Here is a 27,102-nt window from a genome sequence, read left to right on the forward strand (position 1 = left end):
GTCGGACTCTGTACTGGCAGCTTAGAGCCTGGAGCCTGCTTCAGATTCTGTGTCTCCCTCTCTCTCTGCTGTCCCCTACTCACACTCTGTCTCTCTCTCTCAAAAATAAATAAACGTTAAAAAAATTTTTAAGTGAATATAATTCAAATTGCCTATAAAAGTAGTGTGAAACTCTTTTCTTGGGAAGTTAGCTATTTACATAGTCATACGAATTAAAGAAAAAAAATTAAGTCCAAAGGAATAACATTTTTAATTGAGGCTACTAAATTTCATAATTAAAGACAGTATAATACAAGCTTTGGTTACGAATAATATTACCCTTGAAAAATGTCTACCATATAGTAACAATGGAAGCTCTCAAAAATAGGAGTAAAGTTCCTCATAAACGTGAAACCATCCATGAACAGGGATAAATTTAGACATATCTCTATTTGCTGTCGTCAAAAAAATAATGTTCATTTATAAGCATTTTAGTAAGTCACGGTGCAAGCGCTTTCTTATATTATCTTACTTAATTCTTACGCACCTTATGAGATTGTTGAGAGGTCACAGATACCAGACAGGCCAAGGCCCCTCACCAAGAGGGTTCCTGGCTTTGTGTGAGAAAGAATTCAAGAGCAAGCCCTTTATAGGGAAGGGACACAGATTTATTATACATAGAGACTGGAACAACTTCAAAAAGAAGTGGTCTCTCCTCCCAGATAAGAAAAAGGACCCCTGCTTTGCTTCTAACAAGGGTTTTATCAGTGTTTTGTTTTGTTTTTTAATTAGCTGACCATATAGGAAGGGGCATACTCTAACTTTGGGTTTATCACTTACATTGGGTGGTTAGTTTTTCCATTGTCTTAGGTTGTGGAATTACCCACAGGGGAGATTGTTAATAATGTCCAGTCTTTGAGGCTTTTACTGCCACAGAGAGTGAGGTATTGTGGTTTTCTATGAGTTGGATCTTGTGACTCTTTCTATGACCTACCGACTTTCAGCCTAAAACCAAAATGGCTTTACTTTGGTCAACCTGTCCTTATTATCCCCATGTTAATGAGGAATCTGAGACTTTTAACTATTGGGTACTTCCCCTTAACTATGGATAAATCTGGAATTTGGAAACTGGTCAGGGATATGTCAACACTGATTAAATAAAAGCCAAAAGGACCTTTGTAAATAATTATTCAAATAAGATTCATTCAACAGTAATTGCCACCAGCCAATATCAGTACTAATTTATTCATTCATTCACTCATTCAACAAGCATGTACTATGTAACCATTATGTCTCCATCAGGGATCTAGATGAGCACTGATAAATAAAACTTCCTGTGATGGTGAAAATGTGCAGTATCACCACTGCCCAAAACAGACGCTGAGTCCAAGTGCTGAACCCCTGAATTATGGCTAGCACTACTCAAGAGCTCTGATTTTAATTTTATTAAATTTGAATTAGTTCATACGGAAATGTAAATTGCCACATCTGGCTAATGGTATCATACTAGACAGGTGAGCTCTAGATACTGAGCACACAGTTAACAAACAGACCTGGTTCCCACCTTCATGGAGTTTACAGTCTCATAAGAGAGCCAGCATGAAGTAAGTACGATAATAAATATAATATTATAATTTGTTAGTGGCTTAGAAGAAAAAGGATAGAAAAGATAGTATTTATAAAGGTTACAAAGTCAGACTGAGTCACATGTAGCTAGGAACATCTAAAAACTGTGATTCATTTTGAAAATGTTATTTCAAGCTTTCCCCCTTCAAAACCCAGGATAATCAGTGAACCACTGAAACAAGATAATTAGTGAACACTGAAACAAAGAGTTGATGCATTTTTTGAAACTGCTTTCAATGTTTTAAGACTGATGCACAGAAACAGTGCTCTGTTGGCAAAGAAATTTATGTAAAAGTGATTCTGAACAAGGAATGTTCTTTGTATCCTGTTAATATCTTGAATTTAAACAAAATAAAATTAAAGAGAGTAGGGAAGAAGAATCATAAGAAATAAAACAATAAAATCTATAAAATGGCAAATTCAGGTACTTCGAGTTTAAAAATGTGGATTTGATGGGTCAGGAAGTGAGAGAAAAACAAGTGAAGTGCTATTCCACTTGGGGCTAAATGGAACTTTTTTCATGGTAACATGTCCCCTTTTGGGCCAGTGTCATTTTTTAGAAGGAGGAGGAGGAGGAGGAGGAGGAGGAGGAGAAGAAAGAAGAAAGAAGGAAGAAGAAGGAGGAGGAGGAGGAGGGGGAAAGGAGGGAGGGAGGCAGGGAGGGAGGGGAAGGGGAAGGGGGAGGGGGGAGGGAGCAGGGGGAGGGAGGAGGGGGAGGAGGAGGATGCTAGTCACCTAGCATCCAAATAGAACTAATAGGATTTTTTTGTTTTGCTATAAAGCTATTATAAATGAAAACACATACATTTGTATAGAAAAGAACTAACAGTGAAGCTTTACTTATAAAGAAGAAAGAAAAACCACTGGATTCAGAATGTTCATGAAGTAAAGGCAGGAGACAATCAGGAGTGTCAGAAATATTATCAAGATAAAGGCAAGGGTCAGACCAGAATAAAAACAATGGCCCCTAGAATTTCAAAGAATTAAAAATTCTAAAGGGTCGTGGCATCACCTTGACTTCTGATCAGCAAAATCCATGCCTATCACAGAGTACTTCTCTATGGTAACATATTTCCAATTGTTTAATGGCAATCAATAAAACTAGAATTGACTTTTATATTCAACTTTCAGATAGCATGTTTTTACAAACATGGAACATATGAATTATTATAAAAGAAATGTGTCAATATGTATATTTCTTCAAATAGGCTCTATTCCTTCAAAAAGCCTCTATGAAAATGTAGAAATAATCCATTCTGCCTCTATCAAACAGAATGATACACAGTGGGTGCTTTTCCTCCAACTTCTTTGGAAAATTTATTTTCTCGGGAACTTCAACAAATCAACCTAAAACGTGTTGCTTTTTCTAACATAATCTTACATAGTTTTACTGAATTTGATGAGGAAGGGAGTTAAGTTTTCCTCAAGCTGCTCAACTAAGTGTCAGCCTAGGTTTAACTCAGCAAAATCTTTTAAAAGTTCAATATATTACTCTCTAAGAGAGATATATGATTGTTTCTGATAAAACATGTTTTTTTTAATATTTGGTATTATTTCTTAAAAATAGTAGTTTTCAAACTCGAAATATTTGTGTCACGTCAGCAGTAAAAATCTATTAATGAGAGGTGCCAGGATTTTAAGTGATCTTTTGATAATCTAAATCGGAATCATTTCAGAAGCTTCGGTAGATAAAATCTGAATCAACCTAATACTCACTCCTGCCTTCTAAAACTTAAATTTATTATTCTTTATTTTTATGTTTTTTTTTAATTTATTTTTCAAGGAGAGAGAGACAGAGCATGAGTGGGGGAGGACCAAAGCAAGAGGGAGACATAGAATTTGAAGCAGGTTCCAGGCTCTAAGCTGTCAGCACAGAGCCCGATGAGGGGCTTGAACTCACGAACTGTGAGATCATGACCTGAGCTGAAGTCGGACGCTTAACCGACTGAGCCACCCATGCGCCCCAATCATTCTTATACATAAATCCAATCAATGGTTCCCCACTGCCCTCCAGGAAACATCCAGTTGGATGAAACAGCCTAGTACTCTGTGATCTGGACTTTTACACCTGTAAAGCTTCCTTTCTCTCCACTTCTGCCTTCCTGCCACCTCCCCTGTTCTGTCCCAGACCCACTCCTCCACCCTGAACCCTCCCTATAATTACACAGGCACACCATACATCATTTTAAAGATTCTTGCCAGCAAATTACATCTTCTATCTGGAATATTCTCTCAGCCAAAAACCTCCCTGCCACCTTCATCTGGCCAGCTCCTACTCAAACTTCAGATATCAATCTAGGGAGACCTTCCCTGATTTCTGCAAAGTAGGATAGACAGATGCCTCTTCCATGTGTTCCCATAATGCTGGAGTCTAACACTAAGATGCACTTATCATACTGAAGTCAGCTTCCTATTTTGTTGTTTGTACACAGGATTGTAAGTTTCGTGAGGGCAGGGGCTAAATAGTTTTACCGAATACAAAGGGTTAAGCGTAGTTCCTAAAAACAGTAAGTTCTCAGTAAAAATTTATTCAATGAGTGAAAAAATTATGCCCAAATTAAAATGTTTATTTTTAAATCTTATTAAGGATGGGGCCCCTGGGTGGCTCAGTCGGTTAAGCATCTGACTTCGGCTCAGGTCAAGATCTCATGGTTTGAGCTGTGCTGACAGCTCAGAGCCGGGAGCCTGCTTCGGATTCTGTGTCTCCCTCTGTCTCTCTGCACCCCCCCCCCCAACTTGTGCTCTGTCTCTCTATATCTCTCAGAAAAAAATGTAAAAAAAATAAAAATAAAAATAAATAAATAAATAAAATCTTATTAAGGAAAGACAGAATGAAACAATGCTCTAAAAGCAAGAAAATCTGAGTAGGAAATATGTTAACTTGTTGAAGAGTTAAAAACAGAAAATATTTAGCATCACTAGCTTCTAACAAGAACCACTCAAGGAAAACAGCAAGCATGGTCTGCTTTATGCCCTAATCCCTGTAAGTCACCCCATCCACACTGCATATTTTGCACCTCCTTCCTCCAGCCTCTCCATCTTGACCTCTGTTATTGTTAGCCAACTTCCTTATTTTCCTCAAATGGAATGGAATAAAAATCCTCATCTAACCATATCCTCTCACCATTCCAATTCTGTCCCTTGTCTGATGGTGAGCATCAGTTCTACCAGAATCCAACCACTTTCTGTGGGTGTGAGGAAATTTCATTCCTAGGCTTGCCGTTAGAACATCCTACCTAGATGTCAACTTGACTTAGGTTTGTTGTGAAATTAGAAAACACTGAACACCGAAGTTAATACTCTTGCTTGCTTTGTCAATACCATTCCCAACTCTGTGCCCTTGGACATGTTAAACTCATCCTCATCAGTCCTTTTCATAAGCTGGAAACTAGAGTACTTCCAAGAATCCTTTGCAGCTCCAAAGGTTAGCTCAGTGACATCAGTCATAGGCCAGCACGCTGGCTCAGTGTGCTGCTTCTTGTCATCTAAATTTACCTCTACAGACCACCTGACAAAACAGAACACAGGAGAAAGTATCCTATTTTACTGGGGGGGGGGGGGGTAGTTAACACAGGTTAACTCAGGTTAGTCCTTTGAGGACTGGATATATGTTACCCTCACAACCTCCAAGCCTGCCTACGAAGAAAGCATGTGCCACAATTTTTTTGTCTGTTTTCAATTTAGTTGGTAAGAAGCACTGGGAACAGCACATAGCAGCATATAGTAGCACACTCCTCTAACTATTTAGCTGGGAAAAATAAGATAAATTTCCCTGATCTCCCAAGAAATGAAGCTGCTTCATTACAGGATGCTAAAAAGGAAATTTTTCTAGAAAACAAGTGTTTGAATTTTATGAGATATGATATGTTTATGAGAGTAATACTTAATCTTAACTGTCACTGATGTCACCTCAGGGAAGACTAGTTTTGCCAAGAGTCACACAGCTGCTTCCCTGCCATGAAAGAAATAGGATGAAGGAAAGCGGCCTACCCTAGAAGTGACTGTGTGCGTGAAGACAAAAAATCAAAGACTCCAACTGATCTAGACCCAAATGCTTAAGATACACGAAGTGAAAAATGACCAACTAATAATCTACTATATAAGTGGGCAAAGGATAGGATCCATGCTGTGGATCAGCACTACCCACAAATGTTCCTAAACATAATTGACGGCCCTTGCAAACCTCACAGAGCTTCAAATGACAATACTCTAGTCTTAGAAAGCAAAGCCTTATTGCTGCTCCCTGGGAGGGAGGGAGCCAGCTTGCCCATAAGGCGATTTCCCACCATCTAAAGACCACCTTCCAATTCCTAAAAAATAATAATAGTATTTCCTCCAAGAAGAAAAATGCTTTTGGGGTGCTATTTCAGAGCTACTGGAAACAATAAAAACTTGCCGAGTCTATTGCAATGCTTGCATTGTGGTATTGCGGGATAGTAAAAAGAAGGTAGAAGGCCCTAAATGTAAATTTTCACTCTACCATATCTTTATGACGTTGAACAAACTTTATCGGCTCTGAGCCTCTGTTTATTCATCTGTGAAATAAGGTTGTTATGAAGACTGTATGCAAAAGCACACACAGGTCACTTAAGATTTATTATCTATATCGACATCTATGAGTTCTTTATCTCCCTGAAGAATTGTATATTGGAGACAAATAGTAATGGAAGCTTTCTTTAAATACTGGTTCTGATAATGAAATCCACTGAGGTAAAAACCAATCGCAATCAATCAAATACAGGTCAAGTGAAATACATGAGAATCAGAGTAAAGAATGTTACCAATTACATACTCACACACCCAAAAAGAAATTTCCTTTGCTTACCATTCCAGGCCTACCACGATTTTGCCCTAAAGAATTTCTCCAGTCCTCCATATTCTCTCCAACACTGCCACCCAGAATCCTTCACTCTCTTCTGAGCATAGGGAGCACTGAGCCACCTTCAGGCCTCTGCTCTTACCCTAAATACCCTTCCTGCCACTTCACACCTCCCGTCGAACAACAGCTCAATTCCTCCATTCCTACCCCTATTTTAGTCTTCCCTGACCAACTCAACATCAACAATACCTAGTCATTCAGCAACTATTTATCATGTTTAATATTTTTAACGTAGCTATGAAGAAGAACTCTGGATTATTCCTTCGTATCTCTGACACAGCTCTGGGGTGTGGCAAGTAGCACAATCTTCTGCAAAATAACTGCTGTACTAAAATTGTGCTATAGGAGTTTTATGTACATGTGCTAGAATTTTAGTGATCAAAGGAGATAGCATTACCAATATAAATTTCCTCTAAGATTTACACAAATGACCGCCTAGCACAAATCAGTCCTGTCCGAGGACTGGACACTTTTGTTGCAAAACAGGAACTAATTTAGAAGTACAGAAACTGAATTGAAATTTTTCAAAAAAATTTATTTAACAGAATTTCTATAGTCACAATTATATAAGACTCTCTGTGTTAATTCAGTGGAAATACCAATAAAAGTACTGTTGTTGGTGTGGTCAATGATTTTAACATATGATCTAAAAAGCAGAACTTTGGGAAAAAGTACGCCTATTTATATCAAGGAGACTCAGAACTGACTCAGAGGAAAAAAGTATTATCCTCTGACTCATCAAGACCACTTCCTGAAACACCCAATGTTTTTCTTGGAAGGAAGTCTATACAACAAGTGCCATTTCATTCAAACACTGATTAGACAAAATTGAAGTCTAACACAAAATGAACAAAAAGACATATATTTTCCAAAGCCAACAAGTTTCAAAGGAGGTCATTTCATAAACATATATTATCTGGTCATAAAAGGGAAGACTTTAAATACAGTCAAAATGGATAATCCAAAGTATATTATAATGAATAAACCACTGACTACCTACACATATCCCTCTTTATACCATAATCTCTTAATGATAAAGAAACAACCATATGATTTTAATCCACAAAATTAACTAATGTCTTTGGCTTCAAACAGTCTTTTTTTTTTTTTTTTTTTTTCAAGGGAATTCTCTTCTGAATCAACTGAATCAACTGTGTGGCCAATATTTAATAGTAATTTACAAAAACAATAAATAACACTTCTTAAGTGCTTATGCATGCCAAACATGTTACAGGTTGTTAGCATGCATTTACTCAATAAGGAACAGATACAACTATTACTTCAATTTCATAGATGAGGAAACTGAGACACAGAATCACACCTATTACACAGTAAAGCCTCAAACCCCAGACAGACCACCACAAAAGCCTAAACTGTTTTTTTTTTTAAGTTTATTTATTTTGAGAGAGAGAGAGAGAAAAAAGAAGGTGCAGCACACGCTCACGTGAGCAGGGGAGGGGTAAAGAGAGCAGGAGAGCGAGAGAATCCCAAGCAGGCTCCACACTGTCAGAGCAGAGCCCGATATGGGGCTTGAACTCACAAACACTGAGATCATGACCTGAGCCAAAATCAGGAGTCTGACACTTAACCAAGCGTCCTGAGCCACCTAGGTGCCCTGAGCCCAAAATGTTTTGACGCTTTCTGTGCATGTGACCACACACCTCCCACTAGAATGCTCGCTAAAAGTTAAACATGCTTAATTAAGCACACACACAACACACATATAATTACATATATGTATAAATATTTCATTTACATAATATGTGCCAAAATTTAGTATGTCCTCTCTTATTAGTTTATAAATCCTAACGTGACTATTATATTAATAGGATTTGTGTACAAACACCAAGTCTTTGAACTAGAAGAACAATTACTTGGATGAGCTTTGAAACACTCCACTGTCTGGATACATTTATATCAGTTTCATTTGTTTTTTATTTCTACAACACTGTAAACTTCTCACAGAACTATAAAAACACCACAATGATACTGTCCTGGACACAGCCCTTGGGGAACAAAAATACACATAACATTTCCTATTTCAAAATAACAAGCAATTAAACTGAATCTTGCTGTTTGTTTCCTCTTGAGTAATCTAGACTGGAAGGAGTTCAAATATCTGACTCTCGCAGTATTTTGCTTTCAGTACAAAGACCATCCTTTAATATGCCAATTCAGCTAATAAATGTTCTCTTGTATCTATACCTGGTTCATAGAAATGAGTTTAAATATTAAATGACTGCATATTTCTAGTTCTAAACATTTGAAAAGGAAATTCCTAGTTAGCTAATGAGGTAGAATGAGGACTTATAAATATGCCACACCACTCTGCCTTTCAGATTATTAAGGACCAGTATAAGAAGGGCAAATTTACCACAGAGGGTTAAGCCCTTAAAGCAGCAGCCTATGGAGACAGAATATTCCCAGCATCAACACCACTCTGGAGGTGCTGAGATGCAGAGGTGCTGTGGAACCCTGCCTGCCCAGTGTGATTTTAGGCCAGGACAGTCATCCTGCTTTTTTAAAATGTATCATTTACCCAAGTGACAGAGGGAATGAAATTCTACCAGTGGAAATTAATTTATTCTTTTGAATTATGTGTTGCAATCCCTAGAAACCACTTTTAGACTTCAATCACTTCTGGGACTAAAAATATATTATTATCACGTAAGTATGAATTATCAGATACTTCCTGCTATGATAGGAGGAATTTAAAGTACTATAAGAATACCTATGAAGCCAGTGTGCCAGGAAATGTAAGAAAGCTTCACAGAAATGAAGCAGTAGTGAGCTACTGAGAAAAAAATTTGCCTGCTTAATACTTTTGCCTATGATATGTCCAGTTATTAATAATTACTGAAATTATGAAATGAATTCCATCTTATACCTGGAATGATTACTTATTTTTATTTAGGAATGATTCTTTATTAAAGACAAACATCCTATATAGCGGGACTATATGGACAAACAACCTATACAGAAAGCAAAACCGTCTAAGAAATGCATCCAGTATTTTTTGTCTACACCTGCCAGGTGCTGTGCTTCACAACAAGGGCATATAATAAACAACATGGGGTCTCTCCGCTAGGAGCACTCAGTTTAGCAAAGACATAATTACAATGCAATTTAATAAATGCTACTGTCATGGCATGAACAATGTATTATGGAAGCATCCACCTGGAGAAGTTTGTTGGTAGGTTTCATAGAAGAACTGACAGTAGAACCAGGTGTTGAAAGACACAGAGGAGTGTGTCAATTGGAAGGTGCGAGGGCAGTGAGAGAGCATTCCAGGCATATGTAAAGCACGGTACATGGAAGGACATGAGCTTCAGAGAACAGGGAGATATTCAGTGTAGCTACAGTACAAGATGTATAGAAAGATAATGTAGTTGAGAAAAGCCTGACGCCAGACCGTGAGGGGCCTTGTCGAGCATGCACAGAAATTCAGACTTAATCTTTACGGAAACACAAAATCATATTACTAATTTTTAATTAAGTATGGGGGCATTTTGGAAAACAGACAAGATTAGGAATTAAAGCTAACTTATTTTAAGGAAATTTTATCAGTTTCTTTCATTCCTATGGGAACCATTTCAACTGTATTCTGTGCTAGATATCTTTTTGGAAAAACTAAGGTTCACCCATGTCATTCCCATAACTTCTTCAAATCTGAATTCTCCAAAGAGAAACAGGAAGATAATTTAATCTAAAATATAGTACAAGGACACAGCCCACATTTTCAACAGTTACTAGATACACAAAAAATCCACTGAAGTTGCACACATCCTGTTTTAGGAAAGTTTATTTTATTTTATTTTATTTTTTTAACGTTTATTTATTTTTGAGACAGAGAGAGACAGAGCATGAATGGGGGAGGGTCAGAGAGAGGGAGACACAGAATCTGAAACAGGCTCCAGGCTCTGAGCTGTCAGCACAGAGCCCGACGCGGGGCTCGAACTCACGGACCGCGAGATCATGACCTGAGCCAAAGTCGGCCGCTTAACCGACTGAGCCACCCAGGCGCCCCAGGAAAGTTCATTTTAAAAATCCAGAGAGTAAGAGAACTGAAGGTTTTTTTTTGTTTGTCAGCCATTGAAAACATTCCTTTAATGAAGTGGCTTCTGTGGAAACCCATGGCAGAGCTCCTCAAAAACTTAAACACAGAATTACCGTGTACATTGTAGTAGTCCCACTTCTGAATATACACCCAAAAGAACTGAAAACAAGGACTTAAACAGATGCTTATATACCCATGTTTACAGCAGCACTATTCACATCAGAAGAAGGTAGAAGCAAGCCAAGTGTCCGTTGACAGGTAAATGGATAAGGAAAATGTATATGCACAGAATGGAATATTACTCAGCTTTCAAAAGGAAGGAAAGACTGGTACATCCAACAACATGGATGAACCTTGAAGCCATTATGCTAAGTAAATAGGCCAGTCACAAAACAACAAATATTGTATGATTCCACTTATATGAGGACCCAGAGTAGTCACACTCATTGAGATAGAATGTAGAATCCAGGAAGGAAAAAAAAAGGAAGAATCCAGGAGCTGGGGGAGGGGGGGGTGGGAGGGGGGGAGGAGGGAGGAAAAAAAGAGTAGTCGTTACTGTTTAACAGGTACAGAGTTTCGGTTCATGAAGATGTACACTTAAAGATTATTAAAGTGGTAAATTTTATGTCATGGATATTTTACACAATAAAAAATAAACCTGAAGAATGAAAAGACTGCGTCATGTTGGCAAGCCCATCAGGTGTGGCCACCTGGTCCACTAAGGTGAAGGCTGTAAATGAGGATGTAATGGAAGCATAAAGAATTTACATGTGGCAAACACACTTGTAAAAAAAACTTAAAACCATCCTACAATCTTGTGTGTGTGTGCATACATATACACATATGTATGTATTTTTTATTTGAAATACACTAGATTATCATATACTCCACTTTAATAAAGATCAAGAGACAAAATTCCTAATCTGTAAGACCAACAAATTGGAACTGTGTTTTGGAAACAAACAAACAAACAAAAAGCACTGATCAAGTTTTTACCAATCCTTGTTACCATCAGCGCTAACATGATTTGGCAGTCCCTCTTGCAAAGGCCGTTTTTCACCGATCCTTCACTTTCTTACTAGTCAAATGGAGTAGGGCTCCATGCTCCATCCCGACACACTGATCTCACAGTGTGTTGAGGGTATAAAATAAGACAAGGTACACAGACAATTACTTTCAAAGTTTAAAATGATTTGGAATCGACATGCTCCTGTACAAAAGGATCATCTGACTCATGAAAGGGCTTAACGAGTTTTTTTAAATTTCTCTGCATTTTTCACTTTTTAATTGAACTTTTAAACAATTTAGTAGGCACAGAAACTTTGAGGAATACAGGCATAAAATATATCAGTATTCCAAGGGGGGAAAATTCATACACATGTATATATATGCACATATACAACCGACCCTTGAAAAACACAAGTTTGAACTGCGCTCCACCTATACAAGGATTTTTTTCAATAAATGCATACAATACTATAAATTTATTTCCTCTTACTTACGCTTTTCTTAATCACACTTTCTGTTCTGTAGCTTTATTTATTCTAAGAATACAATATATAATACATATACAAAATTTGTGCTAATCAACTAAAGGCTATTAGCAGTTAAATTTGGGGACAAAGTTATATGTGGATTTTCTACTCTGCAAGGGGTCAGTACCCAAACCCCCACATTGGTCAAGGGTCAGATGACATATTAAATATACATATATTAAATAAGATGGCTTCAAAGGTCTAGCTTTTAAAGCGATAAGGAAGAAAATATTTAGATTTTGTTTTTATAATGAATTAGTCCATTGCTAAGTATCATACCAAATATCAATAGGAATTATAAAATGATGTTAACAAAAATTGTTAAGATTCATTTACAAGGCCTAAAGAACATGCCTGTACTTTCGGTTAAGAAAATTGTCATGAAATTGATGCCTTAGGACAAATCAGTTGTTACCTGCAATAGTTAGAATATCCTCTGTTCCTGCAAATGAGCCCAATAGCACTGACAATATCTAACTCACTAATTTTAATACTCAAGAGAGAATCCATCTAAAATAAACATCTAAGAGTTTTTCACATGCCAGTACTGCCAATTCCCCTCCCAACATATCCTTTGTAAAACTTGTATTATCTCCATGGGGCAAGGGGAAGAGTCTTTTTTTTTTTTTTTTTTTTTGTCTCACTGATACAAATAAACTTAGAGGTCTTAGTACTTACCTCATCTGCTGTCCAATATTTCTCTTTTTGTAGGAAATAGTCTTATGACATCCAGTAGGGAATGCCTCAGATTTCATATTAAACCCCCAACAATGTGATACCATTAAACTAAAGTTCACTGAAGTTTAAGCTTAAGTAAGGCATACGCAAGTGGCATTATGAAATTGTTGTATAATCAATTGTATGTGTGTTGTTTTTACCACTTAGTGGCTGTTTTTTTTTTAACTCAAAGGCCATCATTTATGAATAACCCTGAAATGTTTTCTTTCCTTCTTCTCTAATTCCCATCTACCTTCCCACTTAAAGTCATCCTCTCTTCCCTTAATTGTCGTAAACCTCTATTTTACCTCCAATGCATGCTTAATATTTTGTAAAATAGTCCTTCCGTGGTTACTACAACTTTATATCACAGACCTGGGAAATACGCAATCCTCTCCGCATTCTTTCTACTTTATAAATTCCTCAATGCACTCAAACCAGTAAGTGAAATTATCTAAATTTAGAAGTCCAAATATGATTTTGAAGAAATAAGCTACACACATAATAAGCATTTGAGTATTTAACTTTTTAATTAAACCTCTAAGCCTGATGATCATGTGCTATTTGGTCACCAGTGATCACCCAGAGAATCAGGGATCACATGTTCTAGTAAGGAACACCCTTCCCTTCGGCTGGTTATTTTTAGAAAAATGGCAATATACATTCTAGCTCAGATTTATTCCTGATGTTGTAATAATGCAAATGTACTTTCCTTCTCAGGCTCAGACCCAGCTGAAACAGTCTACATTCCTTTTTTCCTGCTTTTTCTATGCAGACTCTCGGTCCAAGTTCCATTCAGACCCTCTGACCATAGTTACCAAGGTTTGGGACATCTGGGCTGCAAGTGACCTAGGATAATCTGGGATTACCAACAATCTGAATAGTTTGATGTAATTAGGTAGGCTTCAGAGACAGAGTAGTAGCCTTCATCCAAGGAATCCCTATACTCACAATTATACCATGAATTTCCCAGTGAAATGTCCATTCATTCTTTGTCCATTCAATAAATCTAGCTAAGGGCTTTCTATGTGCCAACAGATACTATGTGCATGAAGCTGGATATACAAGGATGAACAAAACACATATAATTCCTGTCCTCAGAGTCGTTAGGAGACACAATGACCTTCTTTGATATTCCTTTGAATATGCCAAGCTCTTACCATCCTCAAGGCCTATCATTATCTGTCTGGAATAATTATCCTCTTTGTCTTTGCCTGACTCCTGCATCGCAGCTTAAATGACCCCTCTTGGGATGTCCTGTCCGGACCTTCCAATCTATATTATTAGATCCCTCATTGCATGTTTTCACAGTACCCTGAAATCTTCTTCATAAGGCTTTATAATTAGACTTATGGGCCAATATTTGTAACATGAGCTTTTCAAAAATAAATGGCTGCCCAGTATACTTTCTATTGAAGCAGAATAAACTTTTCTATTCTGTACTTTATATTGAAAATGTTTTAAGTCTCATCTTTCTTTTAGGTGAATATTATTTTAATTCTTTCAGGGGTGCCTGGGTGGCTCCGTCAGTTAAGCGTCCAACTTTGGCTCAAGTCATGATCTCACGGTTCGTGAATTCAAGCCCCAAATCGGGCTCTGTGCTGACAGCTCAGAGCCTGGAGCCTGCTTCGAATTCTGTGTCTCCCTCTCTCTCTGACCCTCCCCCATTCATGCTCTGTCTCTCTCTGTCTCAAAAATAAATAAACGTTAAAAAAAAAACAGATGAGTCTTGAATTTTTTCTTTACACTTTATCTCTGTAACTCCACAATTTATCCAAAGATCTTCCTTCATATGCAAATTTTATAATAAAATTACAATTCTTCAAACACTCCTATTTTTTGTATGTGAAACTTAAATGTTCTGTTTATATTTGAGATACTAGCTAAAGATACTACAAATGTCCACATATGATATCTATTTAGATATTTTCAAGCCAGAATTCTGAATAGTCTATACTCAACTTTTACCATTTTCTTACGTGGGAGACCCAAATATATAGGAATCCCACTACTCATTAAGTGTGAAACTTTAGGCTTACTTAGCTTCTACAAGCCAGGATTCCTCACTTAAAGTAGTTATAGTATCTGGGACGCCTGGGTGGCTTAGTCGGTTAAGCGTCCAACTTTGGCTCAGGTCATGGTCTCAAAGTTTGTGAGTTCAAGACCCACATCGGGCTCTGTGCTGGCCTGCTTCTAATTCTGTGTCTCCCTCTCCCTCTGCCCCTCCCCACCTCTCACTGTCTCTCTCTCCCTCTCTCAAAAATAAATAAACACTAAAAAAAAAATTAAAGTAGTTACGATATCTTTTAAGGGTATGAGAAATAAATATAAGGTATACAGAGCCCCTAGCAAAATATTTTTAGTAAATATCAACTCCTTCCCACATATGAGGGAAAAAAAGGCACATGTTCAGAAATGTAGCTATGAAATATAACACTAGTTTCCATTTCCTAATCTGATTTCCTAAAAGAGAACAATCTAACTTTTTTTTGGACTATTTTTCAGGTCAGGTGTTGACAAACTTTCTATAAAGGGTCAAGTGGCAAATATTTGGGGCTTGTGGGCCCCATATGGTCTCTGTTGATAATTTTGTTTTTGTTTTTAATAATCTACTAAAAATGTAAAAACCATTCTTGGCTTATAGAAAGAAAATAGTCTATTGGTCAGTTTGCTAATCCCTTGCTCTAAATACATAAATACTCATCAATTCCACCCTTATTTATCCATTACCTGTATAATATTTAGCTTTTAATCAACACTCAATTGAAGAACTACTCTCTCCAATATTCATCAATGCTTCCATTTAACAAGTATGGATTAAACACTTGTGTCTGTGTTTCTATGTAAGGCCCTGTGAGGTAACTGGCCATGTAAAGAAAAAGTGACTAAGGACAAGCAATAAAATCAGTACAAATAAAGCCTTTTGAAAGCATCCTTTAGCATAACCTCTCTCTTTCCTCTTTTTTTTTTTCCCCCTGAGCCTACTACTAATCAGGATTTATAATATAGCTATTTTATGCTCATGACCTCAGATTTCTTGTGCTATAACCTTGTATCAAAACTGGTACTGATTTTAGTTCTTTTATGAGAATCTGATTGGGCTACCCACGACATAGAGTGAGAATCCCCTTTGCTCATTCTCCATTGGGCTCTCATCTTTCAATTCTAACATATTGTTTACAAATTCACCTCCTTTTTTTCCAACTTCCAAAGCAATTATTTCTCCTTCTATTCAGCTCAGCTTACCTCCTTATTGCCAACTGTCCAAATTTTCTCCCTTTCTATATATAAACTCCAGAAAAAAAACAAAAAAAAAAAACCTGAATTAGGTATTAGAATTAATTTCTGTTATTGTTCTGCCTCTGACAATCTGCACATTTCTTAGCCTGGGCACCTCTGTTTCTTCAATTATTACAGGCATTGAAATAGCCCGTGATGCCAATCAGGCACAGTTAAGCATAGAGGAAATAACACCTGTAGTTTATTAATTTATAATCTACAAAGTACTGTGACAGACCACTAAAATCTAAGGCTCGGAAGTCAGACCTGATTCTAGAACTGGCTCTGCCCTTTATATTTATGAGTTACCTACCTTGGGCAAGTTAATTAACCCTTCTAAGTCTCATTTTCCTCATCTGTAAAATGAAGACAGTAATAACACATACTTTATAGCATTTTATGACGATTACATGGCGTAAACTATGTCAAGCACTTATCACAGTGCCCAGCATAAAGGCTCAAAAAATGTTAAACATAATTACTATTATTTAAAGGTAAGAAAAAATAAATAAATAAATAAAAATAAAGGTAAGATATATTTTTACTCCAGGAGGCCACCGGCCTTTGTATTTACTTCTCAGTCCCTGCCTGCTTTTGAAGGCATTTATGTCCATTTATGTCCACCAGTAAATTTATGCCCTTTTTTGTAAAAAAAAAAAAAAAAAAAAAAAAGTCCTTTGGTATTTTGCTCTGTCATGCTGTGTCCCTCCTTACAGGGTCTATTTAGTTTCTTTCACCATCAAAAGAGAGGGAAGAGGAAGAGCAGAAATGAAGGAAAGAGAGAGGGAGAACCATCAGTTTGCACTCTGTAGGTTAACAATTAGGACAAGCATGTTCTGTTATAATGCAACACACATATTCCTAAAAATCATGATGCAATGCAAAATCACATCATTAAAACCACAAGGCTTATGGAGAAAATGGGGTTAGAAGCACAACACTCAAAAACTCTGTCAGTGACACTTCATAAAAAAAAGGAAAGAAACTAATAAAGATTGTAGCAGTTTTACGTATGTTAAATGATTAAAAAAATAAAAACCACAATAAACATGGTACCTTACCTTGAAAAAGACCTGAAGTTTGCTTGTGGAACTGGCTGCCACAGGGTTACAGCTAAGTAAGTTATTGTGAAATGGAGGGAAAAGGGTTATCTGAAATTGGAGAGAAAACTATAAAAGATATGGGTGTGTTTGCAGTTCATAGAGTACAATGAAGTGAGGTAGCTGGAGATGTCTGAGGACTGTGCACATGTATTTTGTGTATTCCTATGTGGCTCAGGTCAACCAGGTGGAACTTTCGGTATTCACCTACTATTTCTCAGATAATATCACACATGACAAGTGTGAAATTTACGTTATCCTCAAACTGTTCCCTAGTACCAATAATGTAGGAATAAATTCCCATTTTCAAAACAAGCATTATAGAAGAACTGACTATTCATTCCCAAACTACAGACTCATGATTAATGTTCTCTGACTCAGAACTCTAGTCACGATCTACAAAGCCTGTGTTACTCTTCAATTTCCTATTAGCCCAAAGTGTTTATCTAGAAAACGTTGTTCTTTCCTCGTCAGTATTGAGCCATTAAACATGATCTAAAACATTTCTTAACTGCATCTTTGACTATTCCCTCAGCTTTCCCTTCTGGGGACAGCTCGGATTCAGACAGCTATGTCACAATTGTTTTCTTCTCTAACTGATCCCCTATCCCCAAATGTCCATTCCAACAGAGGAATAAAATGTCTGGTGGTAACACGCTGTCATGTCATTTCATTTATTCGCTCACCAAATATTTATGAGTATTTCCTGAATACAAGGTAACATAGGAGAAACATGATGAAACCACCTCCATCCATCCTAGTAAGAGGTAAGAGACTTAAGTAATTCAGTGGATCATTTAAAGTTGGTCGAGGCTATAGAGGAGGGGTAAAATATTATAACACATGTAAAAATAACTGCAACACAAGACAGAACATGAAGCACCTTAAGACAATGCAGAAGGGGCACCTGGGTGGCTCAGTCAGGTGGGCATCTGACTTAAACTCGGGTCATGATCTTGCAGTTCTGAGCTTAAGCCCTATTTCAGGCTCCCTGTTGTCAGCACAGAGCCTGATTCAGATCCTCTGTCTGGCTCACTCTGCCCCTCCCCCACTTATGCTCTCTCAAAAATAAATAAAAAAAATTTTTTAAATGCAGGAAAAAAAGAAAACAGATTACTTTCAATGTTGGAAAAAGGGACCAGGAGAAATTTAATGGGGGTGATTAGCAGACCTTATGGAGGAGTTAAATTTTGATTATGAGGGAAACGCTTTCTAATTGCTGCACGAATAAAGAAAAAGGCAGGAAATATACAATAAAGCATAAAGATCAAGACACGTAGGCCACAAATTAAGATACATGATGACAAATAATAAGTTCTATAACAAACTTTGAATTTTATCTGATGGAAAATGGGAAAGTCACTGACAATTTTTAACCAGAAGAGTGTAATTTAACCAGAAGAGTGTAACATCAGTGATGAATGAGCAAAAGGGAGCCCAACGGGCCTTCACAAACCCAGGCTTTGAAATAAGTGAAGAGACTTCATTCAGAGTCTTTGGAATGCCAAGTTAGAGCAGCAGGAGGGCTTTCCCAACAACAATCCCCAGCTTTGTGTCCAAGATTGATATTCACAGCTCTACTTAATGGATCCTAACTGTGTCATTTGGTCTGGCAAATTATAAAAAATAGTGGAATAAAAAAAATTACCTGCAAAATGAGAGGAAAGTATATTTTTGGAAACAATGAGGGAAAAAAAAGAATACAACTTAAGAGTAATAATAATATTAGCAGATATTTAAATCTGATCATTAGATCATATAATTAAGAAAGTTAATATGGTTTTGAATTACATCTAAATATCTGACACAATATTTTTTTAATAGTCAAGAAGCTGTATATCAATGTTCTGCCAAAGCAAAACCTTCTTGGATTAATGTGCACATAAGGTCTAAGGCAAGTATAAGAAACACATGTTCCATTTCAGCTCAGATTTTACATCACTAAATACAAAGAGCACAGTATTTCACATATTGCTTTAATACCTTAGATTATATATTAAGAATTACAACTACTAGAAGTTTCTTCTAATCATGTCCCTGAATCTGTTAATGAATTCTATACAGCAGACAGAAATGCCACAAATTTTAACTAAAATAATACATTTTTATTAGCTGAAAGTCCACTTTTCAGTGTTTCATGAAAAAATTAAAAATTAAAAATATACACACGGGGGTACCTGGGTGGCTCAGTCAGTTAAGTGTCTGACTTCAGCTCAGGTCATGATCTCATAGTTTGTGGGTTCAAGCCTCATGTCAGGCTGCTTTGGATTCTGAGTCTCCCTCTCTCTTTGCCCCTCCCCCGCTTGTTCTCTCTCTCTCTCTCTCTCTCTCTCTCTCTCTCAAAAATAAACATTAAAAAATATGTATATATACATACACACACACACAAGCTTAAACTCTAACAGAAAAAAGAATTTTAAAGAATAATTGTTTAATTAAATTAGAACTTTGTTACAGGGTAAATGATCAAAAGACTATATGAAAATCTACTTTGTTATATCATCCACACAAAAATTTTACACAATTCAAGTAAAGTATTATTTAAAAATCTAAAATATAATGAGCTAATTTTTGTCTGCTTAAAACACAAAAGAATCTCTTTATCTTCATGCCTACCTTGATGAATTAATGCAACATGATTTCTCTGAAAAATAAACTAAAAAGGAAACTTCTCTATACAGTTTATTTCAGAATTACACAGAAAATCAGTATAAACATCTTATCCTTCCCAAAGTCATTTTCTCCTATATGTAATTTACTTAAACTGAAGAAAGTATTTCCAAGTCCATCTGCAGAAAAACAGAAACCACTTTTAAAACTAAACTCCAGGTGGGGCACCCAGGTGGCTCGGTTTTTCTCGGCTCAGGTCATGATCCCATGGTTGGGGTATCAAGCCCCATGTAGGGCTCTGCACTGAGCATGGAGCCTACATGGAATTCTCTCTCTCCCTCGCTCTCTGCCCCTCCCCCACATTACATACCATTTCGAGAGCATATATAAAATTTATACTGAGCATGACACTGACACTGGCTTTAGAGTTTGCCCTGTAAAGCTGACCAAAGCTCTGCAACAAGATTAAGAATAACTCAGGCCATAAACATTCCACAGAATCTCACCTATGTATGCTACCAAACAGTTGCACATTGTGCTTATATGGGAAGTTTAAGTTTGGGGTGTAGATGACATTCCTTATGGTGTAGAGTCTTAATAAATAGCAGACACATTAGAGAAAAATCAACATATTCAAGAATGTACTTCAATGGATCAATATAGGCATAATAACCATGGCACCTGAACTCAAGAATGCATTACATTTGCCAGCACCAAAACAGAGATGTAACCGGTTATTTACTTTTGTTCTCTATCTAGTATACTGTGATACAAAACTATTAACTCTTGTTTTTAAATAGTATAAATCTTGGCCTTGCACTTAATTACTCGTAACATAACAACAAAAAGACTCCTCCTAAAAAAAATTAAATGTAACAAATCAATAAAAGCTACAAAAACATCTCTGTGTAAGAATTATATATCTATATATATCCATATATATATCTATATATCTATCTATAGATATATATAGATATTTTACACTAAGCTCAAATTTTATACTTACAACATAATCACATGATTGAATTTTTTGGAAGAGTTTTTCCTTAAAAATTTCCATTAATTGACTATTTAAATGTTTACAAGTTCCATTAATATACACAGGCTCAGGGGAAGAAGAAAAAAAAAAACTTTAAATACACATATTCACTACAGTTTAGGTCCCAAGCAAAATGTTTACACAGAAATTTGGCAGTGTTAAGTCTGTGGACTCAAAGCCAATAACAACCTAAGAAAACTGAACTTGGTTAATAAGCAAATTTTCATAGTACAACTGACATTGTATAAACAATCCAAAGCAGTTAATATTTATAGGATAATCACAGTATTTTGCCTATCAGATTAACTTAAAAGTAATTTTTAAGAAAACTTCATATATTCTATCTGTGCTTCCCCAACTATTAATCGTCAACAGATTTCTTCTCACCTACAATTTATGGGGGAAAATGATTCTCTTAAACATATGACCTAACAGAAAGAAATCCTTTAAAATCCCCCAGAGGCAGGAGGCAGGGCTCTGAGGAGCCCGAGGCACCAATTTCAACAAGTTCAGAATCCACTTGGAATACCAAATCGGAATTTAAGAAATTGTCAAAAGGCTAACTGGGACTAAAAAGTATTACTGCGTGTTTCAAGGTCTATATATATCTTCTAAAATAATTATGCCTTTGAGAGCCCTCCTTAGCAAAGTAAATATTCACAAAGTCAAACTTACCTACCCACACAATCCAAGCAAGACTCCTCTAAGCGATCCGCCAGGCAATATTGAGAGGACATTCCTCTCAGCTCACTCTGGGTGCCAAGTGACCTTCGGCATATCAACAGAAAGGGTGGGACTCTAAGCTTCAGTTTCGGCATTTTACTATAGTGAACAAAGTTTCTCCTCTGGTTTCTCTAGGGCGTTAACTAAGACTTCCTCTTCTTGTTAAGTAAGAAACACAACCACTTCATTTCCAACTCTTCCCTAAGGTGCTAAAGTAAAGCTGTAAACGGTGCAAATAATAATAGCTAACAATGACTGAGAACTTAAGATGTGCTCCAAACTAACACCATACAGACAGACACTATTATTATTCCCATTGTTAGCGGTGGAATCTGAGGAACAGAGGTTAATAAGTAACTGGAAGAAATTCCAGGTACAGCAACGTGGCTAACTGAGCTAATGAAGGAAGACCTTCCACTGCAAACACACAGAAAAAATGAAAAAGAGTGTAACAAAATTTAAAAAGAAATAACACAGCTTCACTTACGACAAAGAAAATCCCCTGGTGCTACACCAAAGCCAGAACCAAGGGCCAAAGTGGTATGCACCAAAGTAAATACTGCCAGTTATGGCCTCCAGAAATGACCACAGGAATCACCTTAGCACTTCGGCCTAACTGAAATTGGTAAGGAGATGCCCTCTCAAGCAATGAGATGGGAAGAAAGTATTCTCTCAGAAGAAGAGTCTAGATTTCTGGCCCTGCTTTTCCTCAACACAGGATACCACTTACCCAACTGTACCCTGATGACCATGTGCAGGCAGAGAAAGAGCTCTCAGACACACAAGGCATAAAGTTGGTACTGAGATCCTTTCAAAAAACCAGAGCTATTTTCAAAAGGCTGCAATCACAGTTAAAAAATGATGCAGGGAACAGGACAAATCCACCCACTGTCTTAGTAAGACTTCAAGACAACCTGTCTCTGGGAATCTGGGTAAAAGCATAGGGGAAATGCAACAACCAGAAATTAAAACCCTACACCTGTGTCACAACAGTTCTCAAGTCTAAATCTTATTTCTATGAGAATCTTCAAACTCAAAAATTAAGATAAAATTGGGTCCAAGGCTTGTGATATCCCTGGAGTATCCAGAAGAAATGAAACCACTCTAGAGTAACACTCTATAGGCCACATGGGACCTCTATAAGCTAGAAAAACTAAACCAAACAACAACAACAAAAATCTCAAATGAAGATAAGCCTGTAATTTAGAAATTACAAAACATGTAAGAAAATGATTTACTGTGATTGAACATTAACAAACCAAACAGGGGCGCCTGGGTGGCTCTGTCCATTAAGCATCCAACTCTTGATTTCGGCTCAGGTCATGATCTCACAGTTCACGGGATCGAGCCCATGTCAGGCTCTGCACTAACAACATGGAGCCTGCTTAGGATTCTCTCTCTTCCCCTCTCTCTCAAAATAAACAAATAAACTTAAAAAAGAAATGGGTATACACACACACACACACACACACACACACACACGTGTGTGTATACACCAAATAGAAAATACAGCACTCAACTAATTTTTTAATATGAAGATAGAAAAACAAAGCATAATTATTAAGAGATGGAGGAAGAAAAAAGAGCCTATAAAGAATAGGAAACAAAAAACAAGTAGGTTTTACAAAACCATACAGAATTTATATGCAAAGACATGCATATTCTCTATATAGAGCACCCTGAGTTTTCATCAGGTTTCTGTAACTTAAAAAGAGAACACTGTTAGTATAGATGGATAGAAGTTTAAAAACTTACTTAGACAATAAGCAAAGCAGGAACTCAATTATATGGCAGGATCTATTGCACACCAACTTTCCCTCTCTACCATTGATGACCACTCTGCCCTTGCAACGCCCCATTGCTGGAAATCCTGACCCATCCCCCAGGCCGCCGTGAGCCCTCTCCAGCACCTGTGCAAAAAGGACAGAGTGGAAACTGTGATGTGCCACTCAGATCCCCTTTCAGGACTGAATGATTTATCCCCCTGTTGAACGGCTGCCAGCAGACAGCCTTCAGCTACCAGCTCTCTTGAGAACGGCCTTGGCTGAAGATTCTTCTCACACAAGCTCATGCTCCCTTTCCAGGGCAGCCCACATTCAAAGACAGGTGGCTGCAGGGAATATAAAGATGTGGCCCTCTCTCCCTAATGGGGGACAACGGTGGAGAGCCATCCTGGCTTCAGAACTCCCCTCTGGGTCAGACCTCCATCAAGACTGCACAGTAGCCTAATTTCCCTTCTGCCCAATACTGGTATCTCCCTTCCCTTCCACAGGGGTTGATCCAAAGAGCACTTTTTAAGAAACTTCTAGCACACTAATTTCCATCTGAGAGTCTGTATCCTGGGGAACCCAGGCTGCAACAGAAGAGCATCATAAAAAAAAAAAAAAAGGACAGGATATGGGGCAGCACTATGAAAGGAGTGATAGTGAGAAAGGGAGGCCTGGGTGGCTCAGCTGGTTAAGGGTCCGACTCTTGATTTCAGCTCAGGGCATCATCTCACTGTTCATGAGCTCAAACCTCACATCGGGGCTTGGGATTCTCCCTCCCTCTCTCTCTCTGCCGCTCCACCACTCGTGCATGCTCTCTCTCAAAATAAATATTTTTTAAAAAAAAGGAGAAAAGAAAAATAATAAAACTTTGAAACCAATGAGGAGAACACCAGAAAGTACTAATATCTCTTTGGTGAGGAGACCAGTAGCACAAGGGAAAGACTTTTTGAAAATGAAAATATAATCATAAAATTCCACAACACAACATTTCACAACATCTCAAGGGTATACCAATTCCAGTGTGTCTTTGTGAAGACAATACCTCTTAGGTCCATGGGTCTGCTAAATGCCAAAAATGTTGCTTCTTAGATATAGGCCATTTATTCTTCTAAGACAGTCACTTTCCTAACAGTAAGTTAACTGGTACATTTAATTCCCTGCTGGGGAGCAAGTTTAATAGAGATGTACGTGTACAATTTCCAGCTTCCTTCAACAGTCATGGGAAAATGTGCAACAACCAAATCTAACACATTCCAAATACATGTTTCTTATGGCTACTTCTGGTAAATGCCCTATCTTCTAAGGGTGAGGAAATCTACAAATCCCATGAGCCCTGTTTATATTTACCCCATGTTCCAAATAACAGAGTTCTGATACACCTTTTGGTTCTGAACCACCAGTAACGATGTTAATGACAGTTTTATAAAAGGTTAATCAGGTTCAGGCTAGTATATAACTAATCATTATTAAGAATACTAATAGGGGTGCTGGGTGGCTCAGTTGGGTAAGTGTCCGACTCTTGATTTCAGCTCAGGTCTTGATCTCAGGGTCATGAGTTCAAGCCCTGTACTGGGCTCTGAGCTGGGCATGAAGCATACTTAAAAAAAGAGAATATTAATAAAAAAAACTGCATGGACTATAGCTATATTCATTCATATGCACACTAAAGGATGTCAATGACACGGGACAAATACAAGCAAGGCTCGTGGGTATTTGTTGACTGCCTCACCCTTCTAAGACAGGGCAGTGTACCAGAAGTAGCCATTAGAAATATATTTGTAACATAGATTTGGTTGCCACACGTCTTCCATAACTATTAAAGGAAGCTGGAAATTGCGCGCACGCGCGCGCGCGCACGCACACACACACACACACACACACACACACACACACACACCTCTCTCTACTGGTGTCCCTGCCCTACATTCCACACTTTGTAACCACAAATACAAAGGCAGACAAGATAAAACGTAGCAAAACGTATCAAGACCTTCAGATTCAAAATGACACGAAGTCATTAACATAAATTATCAGGACAGGCAAGCAGAACAGATCAACAATGTCACAATACATTCACCTTGGAAATATGCAGAACTTCACTCTCACTCTGAGAGTGAACTTCAATCGCGGTTCCTCATCTGTCTTTCAGCACTTCCTCTCCCAAGAATCACAATCTGCTTTGTTTTCTGTAAACCAATCCTTCTTCTTCTAACTTTAAAACTCTTTCTCATTGGAAGTAAGAAACTAACATGTTACTAATGAGAGAATCCAAAAGAAGCTTCTAAATTCTAAATTGCACATTGCCAAATCTCAATAACATGCAAGTTAAGCTAGCTAAAATTCATATGGGTAGAATGATCAACCAAATCCTTTAACAACTTATCTAGATATGAAATAGCAGTGCAATATAATTCATATTTGGGGAGAGTCATGTAAAATTATTAATATATCACAGGCATACAAAAGAGCAAATATGCATGGGATGTGAATGAGATGAAGAACCAACTTGCTCATATTAAAAAAGATTAAATGATGGGGTGCCTGGGTGGCTCAGCTGGTTGAGCATCTAACTTTGGCTCAGGTCATGATCTCACGGTTTGTGGGCTCAAGCCCCACATCAGGCTCTGTGCTGACATCTCAGAGTCTAGACCCTGCTACAGACTCTGTGTCTCTCTCTTTCTCTGCCCCTCCCCTGTTTGCACTCTGTCTCTCTCTCTCTCTCTCAAAAATAACTGGATATTAAAAAAAAAATTAATAAAAAAATACTAAATTTAAAAAAAGATTAAATGAGTCACTATCATTTTGGAGATACTGTTTGGACACAGAATCTGGATTAAAGGTGAAAAACAAACAAAAAAAGATAATGGACACTTCTTGGGATGAATAAATATAAATAGCAGGACCAAACAATATTCATTCTTTACATAAGCTATTAGAAGAGTGGTACCATAATTACATTTTCAAGTCTACAGATGGTTTGAGTCTCCAATAACAGAAGTACGAATTTGAGAAAAATGAACTGCAAAATTAGGTAACAGGGTATATATAAGGGAACAAAATGATAGTTTCACCTTAAAGTAGCAAAGTTTAGGTATATACTCAGGGAAACACCACACAAACTCATTTGATTATGGATATTGTGTGTCAATTTTCCACTTAGGAATCCCCATACAGTTCCAGGAAGTCACACCCTTATTTGATAATTACAATCAAAAAGAAAAAAAAACACAAACATTTTTTTAATGGTGAAAACAAAAAAGTGATGTCTCATTTCTATTCAAGTCCTATAATCAAAGACAAGTAGTAAAGTGTAAAGACCTCAGTACTAAGAAACTGAAGGCTTGTGTTGAAGCATCAACTCTGCCACTTAGTAGCTCTATAACCTCAGGCAAGTAACTTAACCTCTCTCAGCCTCCATTTCCTCACCTGTAAAATGAGATCAGTGAGACAAATTGGTGAGCTCACATTCAGATCTATTCTAGAACATTCTCACAGTTCAAATTTAAAAACAGAAAATCTACCTAATTAGATTTTGGCTAAATCATTGTAAATGGCAGTTTTACACTTTTCAACATAAAATGGTAAATTTTCAGAAAAATTAAATCACCGAATGAATAGTCAGGAAATCTAATGACAAATGAGGAAAAAGTATTAGTTGCTATGAGGACATTTGTCAATTTATCTCACAAATTATGAAATAACACATTTCAGAGGCCCCCCAATTTCTGCTAAAAAATTCCAACTTAAATACAGACTCTTCTAAAACAAATAGGTATAAAGAACTTCTGG

At 37.2% G+C, this 27,102-nt stretch overlaps 1 protein-coding gene across 5 annotated transcripts in view; it reads right to left on the reverse strand.

Moving 5' to 3' along the window:
- EPS8 (epidermal growth factor receptor pathway substrate 8) overlaps nt 1–27,102 on the reverse strand; it is a 190,483-nt gene that overhangs the window by 83,828 nt on the left and 79,553 nt on the right. The window contains exon 1 of one of the 5 annotated variants that reach the window (XM_045464475.1): nt 21,497–21,590. The exons of the other annotated variants lie outside the window; for them this stretch is intronic. The gene's annotated coding sequence lies outside the window, so the exon portion shown is untranslated. Of the gene's footprint in view, nt 1–21,496; nt 21,591–27,102 lie in introns of those variants that run through there. 5 annotated transcript variants of the gene reach the window in all.

The sequence above is a fragment of the Leopardus geoffroyi genome, chromosome B4, assembly GCF_018350155.1.
Source record: "Leopardus geoffroyi isolate Oge1 chromosome B4, O.geoffroyi_Oge1_pat1.0, whole genome shotgun sequence".
In the NCBI taxonomy this organism is placed as follows: domain Eukaryota; kingdom Metazoa; phylum Chordata; class Mammalia; order Carnivora; family Felidae; genus Leopardus; species Leopardus geoffroyi.